Consider the following 15820-nt stretch of genomic DNA (forward strand, 5'->3'; position numbering starts at 1 on the left):
TCGAGTTATACCTAGAGCTAATAATATGAAGACAAGTGAAGACAAGCCCTAAGAATGGATCCCTGAGTGTTTTTGAGAGTCTAGAGAGATGTGGACAAAATAAAACTGTGACAGGTGTGAAAACTGTGTCCCAATTTAAAAGAAACTGAAAGGTTTTACCTCTCATTAGTTGTTTCATTACAGAAAAGGAGCTTTTTTTTTTTGCCACAGGCTCCTAACTCAGTCTCTGTCTTTCTGGGTTTGGTATTGGTGTTAGCAATGCTCTAAGCTCAATGGAACAACTAAAATAACAAGTTTTATAGAAAACTAAAGGGTGTCAATAGTTCATCTTTAATTTGGGGGTACAGTGCAGTCTGCATACATAGTGTTGGATTCAGAGATTAAATGTAAGAAAAACTTGGACCTTCCCTTTCCGGTATGTATGGATTTAAAAAACGTAGGAACCAATATTTCAGAACCCATCACTTCTCTAACTAGTCTGTTATGCAGGAGTAACCTATACAGGGAGCAGGAAAGAAAGGGAAAAAAGAGCCAGTGATGTATGTTGACAAGTTTCAGAGTGGTAGCCGTGTTAGTCTGTATCAGCAAAAAGAACGAGGAGTACTCGTGGCACCTTAGAGACTAACAAATTTATTTAAGCATAAGCTTTCGTGGGCTACAGCCCACTTCATCAGATGCATGCAGTGGAAAATACAGTAGGAAGACATATATATACCCAGAGAATGTGAAAAAAATGGGTGTTACCATACCAACCATAATGAGTGTAATTAGTTAAGGTGGACTATTGTCATCTTCAGCCCCCAACTAAAACCTCTCCAGCGCATCCTCAAGGATCTACAACCTATCCTGAAGGATGATCCCTCACTCTCACTGATCTTGGGAGACAGGCCATTCCTTGCTTACAGATTGCTTCAGGTTTGGGGGCTAATACTCACCAGCAACCACAAACCACACAACAAAAACACTAACTCAGGAACCTATCCTTGCAACAAACCCGTTGTCAACTCTGTCCGCATATCTATTCAGGGGACACCATCATAAGATCTAATCACATCAGCCACACTATCAGAGGTTCGTTCACCTGCACATCTACCAATGTGATATATGCCATCATTTGCCAGTAATGCTCCTCTGCCATGTACATTGGCCAAACTAGATAGTCTCTATGCAAAAGAATAAATGGACACAAATCAGATATCAAAAATTATAACATTAGAAAACCAGTCAGAGAACCCTTCAGTCTCCCTGGTCACTCAATTACAGACCTAAAAGTGGCAATACTACAACAAAAAAACTTCAAAAACATCCTCCAACAAGAAACTGCTGAATTGAAATTAATTTGCAGACTAGATACCATTAAATTAGGCTTGAATAAAGACTGGGAGTGGATGGGTCATTACACAAAGTAGAACTATTCCTCCTATTGTTACTCACACCTTCTTGTCAATTGTTGGAAATGGGCCATCCTGATTATCATTACAAAAGGTTTTTTCTCCTGCTGACAATAGCCCACCTTAACGGATTACACTCATTATAGATGGTATGGCAACACACATTTTTTAATGTTCTCTGTGTACATAAATATATATCTTCCTACTGTATTTTCCACTGCATGCATCCAATGAAGTGGATTTTAGCCCACAAAAGCTTATGCTTAAATAAATGTTAGTCTCTAAGGTACCACAAGTACTCCTTGTTCTTTTTAGTGATGTGACATCCGAAAAGAATTAAGCAGCTCCTAAGAATGGAGTGGAGTTTCTGAATCTACCCCTCAGAAAGGGAAACGTCAAGCTTGATGGCTGTACCACCTACGTATTTTATCACCATGTGAGGGAGCTTCCCTTCCTAAACTTTCATGCTGTGGCTGTGGATGCTGCTGTAGCTGCAGGACCTAGCTGGGCAACAGGGATCCTAAAGCTCCTCACCATACACAAGCCTGGAAGGTCAAGGGGCAGAGAATCTCCAAGTGGAGAGGTTGCTGTAGAGAATGCTCTGCCAGCAGCCAAGTCAATATGCTTCTGTTGAGAAATGAACTCTGCAAACAAAATACTGTGCACCTGGTTGTCTGGACACTATGCGAGTGCAGGGTTTTAGTGGAATTACACTGGCACAATGCAATGCAATTATGAATCAGGCCCAGTACTCACAAAATGAGAAGTGACTTATCTAATAAACTTACATTTTCTCATATTATTCTCTATCTCCTCCCAATGCAGTAGAAATGTTATGCGCTTTTTTGATCACTTCTGTGCAGTAAGCAGATGTACACACTGATGCATGGCTCTTTTTTTCTACCAGGTTAGAAACTAAAGGTATGACTCCACAGCAGCTGGGGATCGTGCTTTACAGACTAGGTAGACAGATATGCGCTAGCTCTGTTTGAGGTAGCAGGCAAAAAATGGCAGGGTGGCCACATCACCCCGGGCAGCAGCTCAGGATATCCATCTGAGTATATAGCTAAGGGTTCAGGCAGATTTGCACTTGGTGGCCAGCCCAGGCTGCTGCCTGTGCTATCACAGCCAAACTGCTATTCTTAGTGCACTAGCTTGAGCAGACCTAGTGCATGTCTGTTTACCAGTGCTGTGAAGCACACTACCAGCTGCTGTGAAGACATATCATAATTCTTAGACAATCCATTTGTGGGAGTAGCTTATTTTTTTCCCTTTCCTAGGCATAATGCTTTACATCTGATGACAATGAATATCATCTACTATAATGTTTCTTAGGTACCTGTTTTAGACAGGTACTTTAGCAGTACCATACAGTTACCCTTGTGTGGACATTCTGAACATTTTTCTGTTATCAGAAGATGTTGCATTTTACTCTTCACTCTGTGCTGTGTTCCTTCTCTCTCCTCTTACCCCTATATGTGACAACCTTCTGACATCCTAATGACCTCCTTCTGTTTGAACCTCCCCAGCTAGAATCCCAGAATATCCTGACCTTCATCCTTCCCATTGATTTTGTCCTTGACAGGTTCATAGAACTCTTCCAACTTTCATCTTCACCCTGTAGTACCAACAGACTCTTCTCCATTCTCTTTGTTCTTATTAATATACTTCCTAGGCAGAGCAACTGTAGCTGCCTCTTGGCTACATTCTTTGAATTTATGTTTCTCACATACTTGAGTTTTCCACGTTAGAAGTTTCCCATTGTGCATTGTGTGTCAGAGCACTACCTTTACATTGTGTAGCACTTTGGGCCCAGTAGCAAGTATTCATAGATATTGAATCTTTCAATTTTACCAACAAAGATAGGTGGCTCGGGAGATGCTAGCATTATGTAATCTGACTCTAAAAAGGTTTAGTTCTGATTGGGAACTTGACTGGGTTTCAGACTAGTTCTTAGTAAAAGCCAATTGTTTTGCTCATTCCTCAGTAAAGCCATAGATTTTATGCTGAGAAGACATAGTAACGCACAGTGCTTCCCTAGGGCTTGATGGAAGTCAGTGGAAAGACTCCAAGTGACATCCACGAGTTTTGGATCAAGCCTTTAGTGTGTCCCTGCCTGCAGGTATATGGGATCTTGGGGAGCAATTACCACACAGGTGGGGTGCAAAATAAACTTTATTAAGAAAATGCAAAAACAGGGAAAATTTAATAGTGAGGGGTATGGGGTTTGTTAAGGTAGGCAATTGGGGAGGGAGTTCTTTTAGTATAGTATAGGGGGTTTCAATAGTGGGGTACAATACAGTGGGGTACAATACAGCTGGTAACCAACTAACACTGAAGTATAAATGTAACAGGTAGCTAACAATTTCTAGGTAAAGGGTGTGTCACAGCAGCATATAACCAACTAACAGTTATGGGTAAAATGTGTTAAATAACCAACAACTCTAGGTAAAAATGTGTCACAGTGGTGTAAATATAAAATGTGAGGTGTGTGAGAGAGAAAAAGGGTAACCAATGGGGTTTTATGCTAGACTTCAGTAATACAATTGAGGTTTGGCAGCAGTAGGAGTGGGGTGAACACGTGGGGGAAGGGATTAAAAGAGAGAGATAGAGAGAGAAAGGCAGTGGTAGAGGAATGAGGTTAGGGGATGGGGCAAGAGGAGCACGTGGTGGAGCAGAAACCAAAGATAGAGGCACTACAGAGGGAGATTTAAACTCAGGGAGACACAGAGAGCAGACAGGCTGCAAGTTTAAACAGCAGAGAGACTGCAATGAGTGACTGGGGAGCTCGGGGGGGGGATTGGGGCAGTGGGAAGACAAATTCAAATAGTAAAAACCTTATCTATCCCCTAACTTAATCAAACTTATATAAAATGACAAGCAGCTACAGAATACAACCAGGCAATGATTTTCTAAACTTATCTAAACCAACAATTAGGCAACACAACAAATATCACAGAAACTTACAAGCTCTACAATCTTAACAAACTATGACTTATTAAATTAAAAAAAAACAAGACCTATGGTGCACCTTATGCTATGGGGAGGTTACAGAGGGCAGAGTGGTATGTATCCAGGACCCAGCTCCCAAGGAAGCCAAGGGATGGTGGCTACAGCGGTGGATACAGCTGAAAGCAGAGAGCCCCAAGGCAAAGCCCACAGGAGCAGAGCTTAGCAGTGGCAAAGAGCCCTGTAGTTTAAGAGAGGTTTTAAGACACAGACCAAGGTTTAGCTTGAGTCTGTGTGCTGGGGAAACAGAGCTAGCAGCTAAAATAATAAAATAAAAGTATAGAAAGTTTTACAGAGGGATTCTTACCAGTCCCCAAGGCAGCAGAAAAGGCAGAAGCAGCAGCAACATCAGAAGAGGCAAGGAGGGTTCGGTACAGTCTCAATAATCAGGAGATCTCTCAGGTAGCAATTCGTTCTTCGTGGGGGGGGGGCATTCAAAAAACGGGGGTACGCTCAAAAAGAAAACGAGAGCGGAGAAAGGACCCCCCAGAACCCCTGGCTGATCAGACCAGGCAGCAATGCAGGAACCTTTCTGAGGTGTGTTTCAAAAATGTCTGGTTTTAAAGGCAAACTTGGGCAGTTTCCCACCAGTAATCCTGATAGGCTCCCTCTGTCACAGGGGAGGGGGCACAGGGGAAAAACTGAAGGTAAGCCCAGAGACATGCCTGGACATAGTCCTGTGCAATAGGTGACTCAAGAGCACATGAGACTATGACTCATGCCCAGGATCTTAAAACCACAATAGGCCTTGCAGCTCTGGACATTGCCTACCCTACACCAAGCCCAGGTTCAACGAGGTGATAACAGGACTAACCCTTTGAAAAGGGCAGTGGTCCCACTTAGCATGCAGCACAAGTGGCCATCCCTTTGAGAAGGGCAATGGCTCTTGTTAAACAACTTAAGGGGCCCTCCCTTTGAGAAGGGCAGTGGCCCTGGTAAACAACTTAACAGCCAGGGAAGGGCGGCCACAGGAGAACAGAAAACAAAATGGAGTCTGGGGAAACAAAATGGAATAGGGGAATAGCTGTAACGGACATAGTGCAGTATCCTTCCACCAGTAATACCTCTTGTGTTTTCAGCAAAAAAGAGGAAAAACACTCCCTTTCTTAATTGCCGCTGTAGGATGTTTCAGTGGCATCTGTTATAATTCATGAAGAAGTATAGCTGAAAAAAGTTACAAAATTACACTTCAGCACAGGATGCAAAGGTATTTAAAAGAAGTGAGAGTGAAACCAGGGACCCTTACAATTAATTTATCAAAGTGTTTGCCATTTCCATTTCAAGGCAAATGAAATAATATTGAGCAAAAGAAAGTTAATCTGTATCTAGAACATTTTAATAAATAGTTTTAAAAAATAAGCACAGATTACTTGGCTCTAGCCAACCCTTATTTATCTTCCATCTCTGTTTGTCTTTGATGGATGTTGTTCATGCTCTTTTGTTTATGGTAATAAAGAGGTTTTTAATTTCCGTATCTTCTACCTCTCTAGCACCAATCTATGATGGATGATGTGACAAAAGATTCCTCAGTAAATTCTGAATACTAAATAAGTTAGTAATGTAAGAAGTGGTGCTGCATTCACCTTTGACAGCATTATAATTGCTGCAGCTCTCCAGCTTGTTCCCATCACTTGCTCAATCTGTGTCAATAATATTAATTCAGCACAGGACTGATTTACAAAAGATACATAGTTCTCTAGAGTAATGATACAAAATATTACATAATATTATCTAAGCTGCAGCGTTTGGGTTTATTATTGTAGAAAAATGACTAGTGAGCAACCAATACTCAGTACCACCAGCTGTTTCTAAATGCCTGCCCATCTCAGTGTATGCATCTTCCATGACTCCCTCTATATGCTTTCACTTTCCCACCGGGTGGCATGTCCTACACTTTGGCAAATGTTGCCCTAAGGTTTATGGGTGCTTAGATTCAGGGATTGATTGTTTTGGTTTAATGTTTAGTTTGGATTCTTTGTCTGTTTTAATACAGAGGAGCCAAGATTCACTTGTTACATGTTCTTTGAATGTTGCAAAAGTGCTCGTATCAGAAATGGAGGTGATAAGACTCACACTTTTCAGTGTGAAAAGTGTTTTCTTTTAGAAGTAATGCTTATTTGAGAAAGGACAATTAAACCTTTTATACTGTAAACTGAAGAGCTGATTTGCCTCTCATCATCACTAGCTTAATGTCTAGTTTCACCTGAACCAGAGCTGTGTTTGGCACAAAAGAACAGGAAGAGAGAACCACTTCTGCCTTCCCAGTTCTTAGGGATAGCTTCAGCACAGATGCTATTTAGTGCAAAAGTCACAGTCTGTTCTTAAAGAGCTGAAAAGGTTATATGCACTGAATATATCTTTCACTTCAAGTAGTTCAAGCAGGTCAAGTAATGAACATCCACGTCTTTTTCCTCTTTCCCTTGGAGCCCCAGTTTATCACTCTTGCAACACATCATGGGCCTGAACCTAAATCTCAGAGTGCTGCTTACCAAACCACAAGGCCAATCATCACAGCTGGATATTTCTGCTCTGTTTAGTCATTGCTGGTCCCACATGATGGTTTTCAGTACTAGTAAGGAAATTAGAAACGCTGTGTCCCTGAGCACTTTTACATGTTCCAGATTCAATAGAAAATAATAATAATAATAATAATAGATAATAAGAACCTTTGTTCCACTATAATTCTAGGGAGACGGTGTAGTTTATTTCTCAGAGATTCAAAATGCAGCACCATATTGCTGGCATAGCAGGTGGCATCTTTAAAACTGCTAAACTAGAATAACTATCCAGCACATGAAGGAAGATAAGTGTAAAAGTACTATGTTAGGACAATATAAACTGTGAGGTACATGGTAGGCAGTAAACCAAGTTATCATCAGTACCTCACACCCATATTTTAGCTGAGATGTCTGCATCACAAAATTAAAGTCTAACTTGAAAGTCAGTGTAAATACCAAAAAAAACTCAGAGTGAAGAAAAATGAAAACCAGGCAATAAAGTAACAGGGGAAAACTTACAAGGTAAAAATAGGTAGCTTACCATTCCTTTTCTGTACCAGAGAGAATAATGAAGGGTATTTGGGGAATGAGGGTGAAGTATTCAAAATGCATCTGCACCATTCTAGGCTTTGTAATATAGTTCTGAAAATGAAAGGAGATAAAACTTATCCACTTATTAAGATGACTCTCAGCTCTAACTGTGTTAGGAATACATTTCTGATATCTAATCGTGCTTCTAGGCTTCTTTATCTCAGCACCAAGACTGGGAGGAAACAAGTTAGATGTGACAAACCACAGTACAGTTCACTCCTTACTGTTCCTTGTTTTTATAGATTTAATCAATGAAAACAAGTTGTGAAAATCTGTAAAACATTATTATAAAAATGATGCTCTTATCTTCTAAAAACAGAATTCCTACAGGAGGCTCAAGTCTGTGAAAAATGTTCCCTTAAAGGGACAATGTTATTGATGTGAAACAACCTTTCTCAACTAAGACATGTCAGATTGCTAGCACTGGACGTCAGTGGGACTACGACTGCATGAAAAGTTTAAACTAACTGCAGGAAAACAGTTCGACTTCAGATGTCCCCAGCTTTATTTGAACAAGTAGATTTGAGAAGAGGGACGAAAAGCTTTGAAGAAAAGATTTGCCAGATTCCTTTGAACCTGAAAGGGTTTTGCTTGTTATTGTTTTAAAGTGCTTGAATTGTTCACACCACAGTTGCCTGTGCAGCATGCTTCCTCTCCAGTATGCTTCCAGCTAGCTAAAATTATGATATGCAAAACTGATATCAGTAATTGTGTTTACAGATGAACAAAGTGCAAAAGAGTTCTTCTTTTAGTCTAAGAAGCGTGGGCATACTGCTGCACCAGTGTACAGCCTCACTGAGATTCTTAAAGGGCTCATTAGTCCATCTGTGCACTGCTCCATTGTAGACTGATGCCTAACTTTGGACAGTATCAGTTTAATTGAAGCACAGGTTCATAGTAAGGAGAAACAGCTACTACATGTGAGGTATTTGGCAATTTCTAATAAATGTGTTAGTCTCAGCTCAGTTCATTTCACAAAACAAATCTTAATTTGCATGATTTTTAGTTGTGGCTGTTAAATGTAATGTAGCTTTTGCAATATTCCCTGATAGTCCCCATTATTATTAATATAATCTCAGTAGCACTTAGAAGCCCAAACAAGATCTAACTTCATTGCACTAGGCACTGTACAAATATAGTAAGTGACAGTCCCTGCCCTTAAGAGCTTGCAATCTAAATAGACAAGAAAGACAAAGGGTAGGAGATAGAAAGCATTATTATCCTCATGTTACTGATGGGGAACTGAAGGACAGAGAGACTAAGTGACATGCCACAGAGAAAGTCTGTAACAGAAATGCTAACTGAATCCAAATCTCGTGAGTCTAAATCCACTGCATTTTCTTTGTTCCAGTCCAGTGCCTTAACTATAGGACTTTGATCTCATACTGGTTTTCTCAGTATAGGGTATGCTCCAAATAAGGCATCACAATCAAATACTATGCTGTGGTACAAGCTGGTTTTATTTTATTTTTAATGGCAATCGCTTTAGTCACGGCAGAAGCTCAAATGCCACAGAAAATGAACTACCCTTGCAGTGCTAGAAGTTAGCCCTACAGGTTAGGATTAAGGCATGTTGGCAGTGCAGTATGTGATTCATCTCTGCTGCTCACTTTGTCCTTGCTTTGTGGATAAATAGAGAACTGAAGTTTACATGGTTTTCAATATGGCATCTGCCACGAGCACCAAAATCGCTTACAAACACAGAATCAAGTCATATTCACAAGTAACACATAATAGATTATAGAAGCACATTCATCTGCTTTGAAAAATCTACCTCATCTTTGTCTCATTAGACGAACTGTACACAATGGAACTTAGGGTACCTGGACACCTTACTGAGAATGTTGAAAGGGGTCTCAAATGTCCAATCCTAAGCACTCAATGGCGCTGTAGCTGTTACTTAAAAATATGTAGGAACTGTCAGTTAACGGGGGGGGGGGGCGAGCTTGAAACAAATACAGAATTCAGTCAAGACAGTTAGTGTTCTGAATTTAGATAAAAGGGAACAAGTGGGAAAGGACAAGTGGGACTGGGAGATAGAGTCATTCATCCTAAGCCTCTGGATGGACTCAGGGTGGGACCCCATGTCTATGAAATCATTTGCTATTGTTAGCCTGAATAAAACATTTGTCTGTAAGCTTGCAATAGAGCTAGGCTATTTTTGTGCCAGACTCCTGAGAGAAGGACAGTGTGTGACTGTCACTTTGCAGATGCAAAACAAAGAACTACAGATTTTATTTTCTTTGTTAAAATAGTTTGGTACAAATACATAGACAAGTGCATCTCTTACACCAAAGAGAAGAACATCCTGCAAGATGAGTTTAAAACCATTAGAGAAAAGTATCACTCCATACTTGGAATGTTGTATATGTTCACCCAATGAACAGCTCCTCTAATATTTGCAGTTATGATGATCATCTCTTTCCACAACCTTTTCCCCGAGCTGCAAAATGGCCTTGACAGAGAAATAGAAATATTTGTTGTTTTTTATTCTGTAAGCATAGACTCATAGACTCTAGGACTGGAAGGGATCTCGAGAGGTCATCGAGTCCAGTCCCCTGCCCTCATGGCAGGACCAAATACTGTCTAGATCATCCCTGATAGACATTTATCTAACCTACTCTTAAATATCTCCAGAGATGGAGATTCCACAACCTCCCTAGGCAATTTATTCCAGTGTTTAACTACCCTGACAGTTAGGAACTTTTTCCTGATGTCCAACCTAAATCTCCCTTGCTGCAGTTTAAGCCCATTGCTTCTTGTTCTATCATTAGAGGCTAAGGTGAACAAGTTTTCTCCCTCCTTCTGATGACATCCTTTTAGATACCTGAAAACTGCTATCATGTCCCCTCTCAGTCTTCTCTTTTCCAAACTAAATAAACCCAATTCTTTTAGCCTTCCTTCATAGGTCATGTTCTCAAGATCTGTGATCATTCTTGTTGCTCTTCTCTGGACCCTCTCCAATTTCTCCACATCTTTCTTGAAATGCAGTGCCCAGAACTGGACACAATACTCCAGCTGAGGCCTAAACAGCACAGAGTAGAGCGGAAGAATGACTTCTCGTGTCTTGTTTACAACACATCTAGCATGTAGCTTTGGTCTTCTCTGAGAGAACTGATGTGCTTCAAATGGGCCATGGCATGGTATAATGGTATAATGGGCCATGGCATGCAGACACTGAGGGTATTTGCCTTAGAAATACAAAAAACAACAACAACAATAGTAATAATATACTTAAATGTATGTCAAAGTTCCTTCCCCACTCTGAACTTTAGGGTACAGATGTGGGGACCTGCATGGACACTTCTAAGCTTAATTACTAGCTTAGATCTGGTATCGCTGCCACCACCCCCAAGAACCCCCTTTTTCCCTGGTAGTCCTGAGGGACTTCACCAATTCCCTGGTGAACACAGATCCAAACCCCTTGGATCTTAAAACAAGGAGAAATTAACCATCCCCCTCCTTTTCCCCACCAATCCCTGGTGAGTCCAGATCCAATCCCTTTGGATCTAAAAAACAAGGAAAAATCAATCAGGTATTAAGAAAAAAGGCTTTTAATTAAAGAAAAGAAAGGTAAAAGAAAACCCTCTGGGAGAGATGAGCATACCAGCTACTCTCACAGACAACAGATTCAAAACACAGAGGATGTTCCCCTGGGCACAAATTTAGTTACTCAAATACCCAATTTGATTCTACCTCAATTTGCATAAGACAGGCTACAAAGAAATAAACATAAACCTATTTATTCCTTTCTCAAACTTACTACTCTGATCAGAGGCTGGTTCCTTGATCTTTTTCACTCCAGCTGAAACTGAAACTCTCAACAAAGGAAAACCTTCCCTCCTTCCTTTTGAAACATCTTGTTCCCCCATTGGTTCCTCTGGTCAGGTGTTAGCTAGGCTAGGTGAACTTTTTAACCCTTTACAGGTAAAAGAGGCATTAACCCTTAACCATCTGTTTATGACAATGTGTCTGACATTCCTGTGCCTCACTAAGCCCCCTATTGCAGTCCTTCAATGAAAATGAGTAGAACACTAATGGAAAAGTTCATTCTGACTGTTGTTACTTTGGCATTAGTATCTCAGTGTCTCCCAGCTGCACCATTGCACATCTGTTTCACTAGTTGCAATATTTATCCAGGATAGAGTGGCATCATCAGTTCTGAAGACACAGATGACCATATTTTGCTGCCCTTTACACTCTGCATGCCACCTGGCAAGGAAAATCACCTTTCATAGATCACTTCCTCTTCCAATACTCCAGTCACCCCATAAACCGTTCTCAAACTATTTAATTCTACAACGACTATGAAAACCACTGGTGCTCTGTTGACCATGATGTGAACATTTCTGATCTAACATGAATCAATGCTACATAAATGTCTACTATTCAAGAAGGCTTCTCTAACACTAATTTGTTAGAGAAAAAAATTTCCATTACTTTCAGTTTCCCTTTCAGTCTGTTCTAATTTACTCCAGTAACCAGACTGGGCTCTGGCTGGCCCTCAGATTGCAGGAAAATAAAGGCACCTTAAAGTTGCCTCTGTTCTTTTTTACCTCACCCTCCCATGACCAAATATTATCACCAAACACTAATTGGCTTGACCAGAGAATCCGGCCCATCATAGCTTCCATATTGTGACAACTTGATCCTTGGGAGGTCACTAATGTGTTTTTCTTGCTGGAAGCAAGAAGAATTATAGAGGTAGAGAAAAATAAAGAGGTACAGTATTTACTTCATTTTAAAGTGAAAACGGTTATAAAGGTGGTGCTCTCTAAATTGTGAAAGAAGAAGAAGAATATTCAAACAATCCAGCAAAGAATGGAGAACATGCGTTTTGCTTCTATTCAAAGGCAACTAGACTAAAGGAAAGACAGATCCTGAGCAGTTCTCCAATCACTATGTATCATTCAGAGAATACAAACAGCTGGAAACCCAGTGGATCCAACCTCCTAAGGATTCCTCCTCAGGTTGTAAATAGCTACTGAAGCAGCTCCTTTGGTACAGCCCTCACCCACAAAATCTGGATAATCTTGCACCATGGTGCTCCTCAACTAAATTCAGGATTCCTCACCTGTAAAATACAGATAATATGTACTTACATCAAGGGATGTTGTGGGAATAAAATAATTGAAAGTCTTAAAGTGTACTGAGCTCTTCAGATGAAAAGCATTACATACAGCGAGTGTAAAGTACCAACACTTTTTCACATCAGTTTACTCAACACTGGAAAATGCACTATTATGAAATAGGTCTTCTCAGAGTCTCATGTTCTGCCCGAGTCACATCAGTTTAACATTAATAGCAGTTTAACATTAATAGCAGAGGCTTTAAAGGGGACGGTTTGAAAGAGAGACCATGGGGAGTGAAGGCTATTTAAAAATGTTTAATATAGCACAAATCTAATCAACATATTTTTTCAATATATATTATCAAACTTGGATATAATTCACATAGCTGTTAATAGGGTCAAGTGATCAAAAGAGTGTTACTAGCAAAAGTATGCACACACAAACACACACACACCACCTCACCTTGTTCTTTTTTCAAATGAAGTCAATAATATCCAAAAACAAATATATTGTAATACCCAACACACACACACACACAAGTTATAATCTGTCAAATTCATAAAACAATTTCTCATAAAAAGACCTTGGGTATATTTCTAGTCTACCCTCATCACACAAAGAGTTTAAATTATTCCCTGTTGATACTGATGAAGGATGAGGATGATAAGGATGAGGATAACAAATGTTTCCATTAAACCATTGATTGTACGTAAAAAATATGCTCTATGAAATACAACTTCCTTAAAGCCCTATACTATACCTGTGCTCAATAGATTACAAAACATCTGCTAGTGGTAATCCTAAGGTGAAGTCAAATAAATGCTTCCATTCAGGTGAAAGGTATGTGCTAACCAAGGGCTGTGATTTTATTAGAATATGGACTCCACTCTGTGAGGTTCTTTATAGAACTAGCGGAAAGAGCAGCAATTAATCTGTAAATAAAGTCACATAAGTTAGCAAAGAATCTAGCCCAGGACTTTTTCTAGTCCTTTTTACAGGCAAGACATTTACTCAAGAGCCCACCATATCTATACAGTATTGATACTTTCAGCTGAACAATCTATAAACTAAAAGAAGCCTTTCAATGGACTTTAAAAGTCCAGTTACCCAAATACTATACTCATATTTTCAATGGGCCAAATAAAATCACACCCCTGAAGAACACCAGCATAATACCAATGAATCAATAACATCTTTCAAAATAGGGCCTCTGGAAAGGGGTGAAAATGATAATAGAAATGTAGCAGTAGGGTAGGATTTTAACAGAGGGCTTTATAAGGCACACCAAAGTAAGAAAAACATTTTCTTTGTTAAAATACTAAGGATTTTGCAAATCAGAATTATTATTGAATATAATTATTCATCTTCTGTATCATGTCTATGATTTTCTTCTCTTCATCAAGACCTGATTTTGCTGGTCAAGTGAAGGGTCACCAACAGAATATGTTTTCCAAAGCAAGTAGACTGGACTGAAAAGTAAATCTCATCCATTGAGAAAAGAGTTTAACAGCAAAAAGCTTCAGTGAATACGTTTATCTCCCATAGTGAGGATCCAGACCAATTTGACACAATAAATTGCCTTGCTGCTCAATGAGTCCCTGTAACAAGTACAGATTACATGTTTAAGACCTGTTGTTGCCTCCAGCCAATGTACCCAGAAAGAGTGTTAACTGTCCGTGTCTCTGCTTCCCAGCTAGTAAAAGGAATTTGGCTCTGTAGACTGACTTCTAAGAGGAAGCGAAGTGGAATGCTGAAAAACACAATTAAAAGAGGGATAAACATGAAAATGTTTACCACCACCAATTGGCATAACATTCCAGACATATTAAGTAAAGCTACGCTTTCAACTAAGAGTATAATACTTTTGTTATTTACTGGAATGTGGAAGAAAACGCAATTTCACAAGCCACACATATTAATGTGCTAGATGGGGGGAAGGGGAACCATGTTATAGATTCTACTAATGTGACTCCTTGAAACAGTTACAGCTTCATGCTGTAACAGGCTGAAAATTAAGTGCAAATTCATCAGTTTAATTATTTCTTCTTTTCCTTTTGTGGGGGACATATTGAAGACCGGACATCTTTTACTTAATCACTGATTACATTTGTTGCAGTATATGTCTGTAAAACAAGTGTAGCAAATCTATTGCTACGCCGTATTGTTAGCAGCCCTAGTTCCCCTTCCTGAGTTTGTAGCTATGCTGTATGAAAACAGAAAACTCTCTTTCCCCTGCTGGTGGTTTGAATTGCTCTAATTTGTTCTGGTAATAGGCCCCAGATGTCAGAGTATAAAAGGAAGCCGGACCCAGAAAAAAGATTGCCATTCTGACCTTCTATTGAATTCTAGAGCTCTTGCCCTTTTTTGTCTTCTGAGCAAATCAAGCATTCACAAACATGCTGAATGGAGTGGAAAAAGTAGCTTGACTCTTGTGAAAAAAGTCACAAACAGAACTGAGATGGCTGCTTGCCACTTTCCCTGTCAGGGTGACATCTGCCACTGTTTGTTGAGCTGCCTTTTGTGGGGGGAAAAAAGAACCTTAACCTCAGCAGGGCTGTCTCTTCTTCCTCCTTCCCCTCCGCCCCTTCCACCATTGTAGCTGTTTCTTTTTCTTCAGAAAGGCTTTCATTTTTAATTCAGTCTTTGGAGTCTATCTTTTAGGAAAGATGAAGGCTGTATCTTACGGGCTTTTTTCTTCTGCAACTAGAGTCCTGACAATTCCTTTTTCTCCTTCTATGAGCATTTAGTTTATTATATTTACCACTCCATTTGTCTTGGCAAAACAGGTTTACATCTGTAAAAATGCTCAGTAGAGTAAATGCTCAGTAGAGTAAATCAAAGTGAATACAGCCAGATGCCTGCTAGCATTGATAAGAGTCCACATTCATGATAAAGTCAATCAACTTCTACACAATTTATGTGTCTTAGCCTCTAAACTACATTTTTGGTTAGCTGATCTTTGGCATGTTGTAGGAAATCTATGCAGGGCTATATTTTTCCATTTGTGGAAAAAGATAAGGTTCAGAAGTAATTTTTTTAAAACATATATACTTCAACTATTAATTTAGTTTACATGATTCTTGCTCATATAGGACTAGACTGCAGCTTGTTCACGAGAACTGAATAAGGAGCAGCATGCAGCTGCGCTGCACCAGGAGCAAACTAAGCATTATAGAGTGACTCAGGAAAAGCTCTAAATCACAGTATGGTCCTTGGTTCCCTTCTTGTTCCAGTGAGAAAGTATTCTGGATCATCACAG

General features: G+C 39.8%; 1 protein-coding gene and 1 long non-coding RNA gene across 2 annotated transcripts in view; one reads left to right on the forward strand and one right to left on the reverse strand.

The window, feature by feature from the left end:
- Window positions 1–15820, forward strand: part of CDH19 (cadherin 19) — a 183755-nt gene that overhangs the window by 16592 nt on the left and 151343 nt on the right.
- The window catches only part of LOC127044264 (uncharacterized), a 794940-nt gene continuing 789120 nt past the window's right edge, over window positions 10001–15820 (reverse strand). The window contains exon 3 of the long non-coding RNA XR_007772442.1: window positions 10001–10106. This is a non-coding gene — a long non-coding RNA (uncharacterized LOC127044264). The remainder of the gene's footprint in view (window positions 10107–15820) is intronic.

Source organism: Gopherus flavomarginatus, chromosome 2 (assembly GCF_025201925.1).
Source record: "Gopherus flavomarginatus isolate rGopFla2 chromosome 2, rGopFla2.mat.asm, whole genome shotgun sequence".
In the NCBI taxonomy this organism is placed as follows: Eukaryota; Metazoa; Chordata; order Testudines; family Testudinidae; genus Gopherus; species Gopherus flavomarginatus.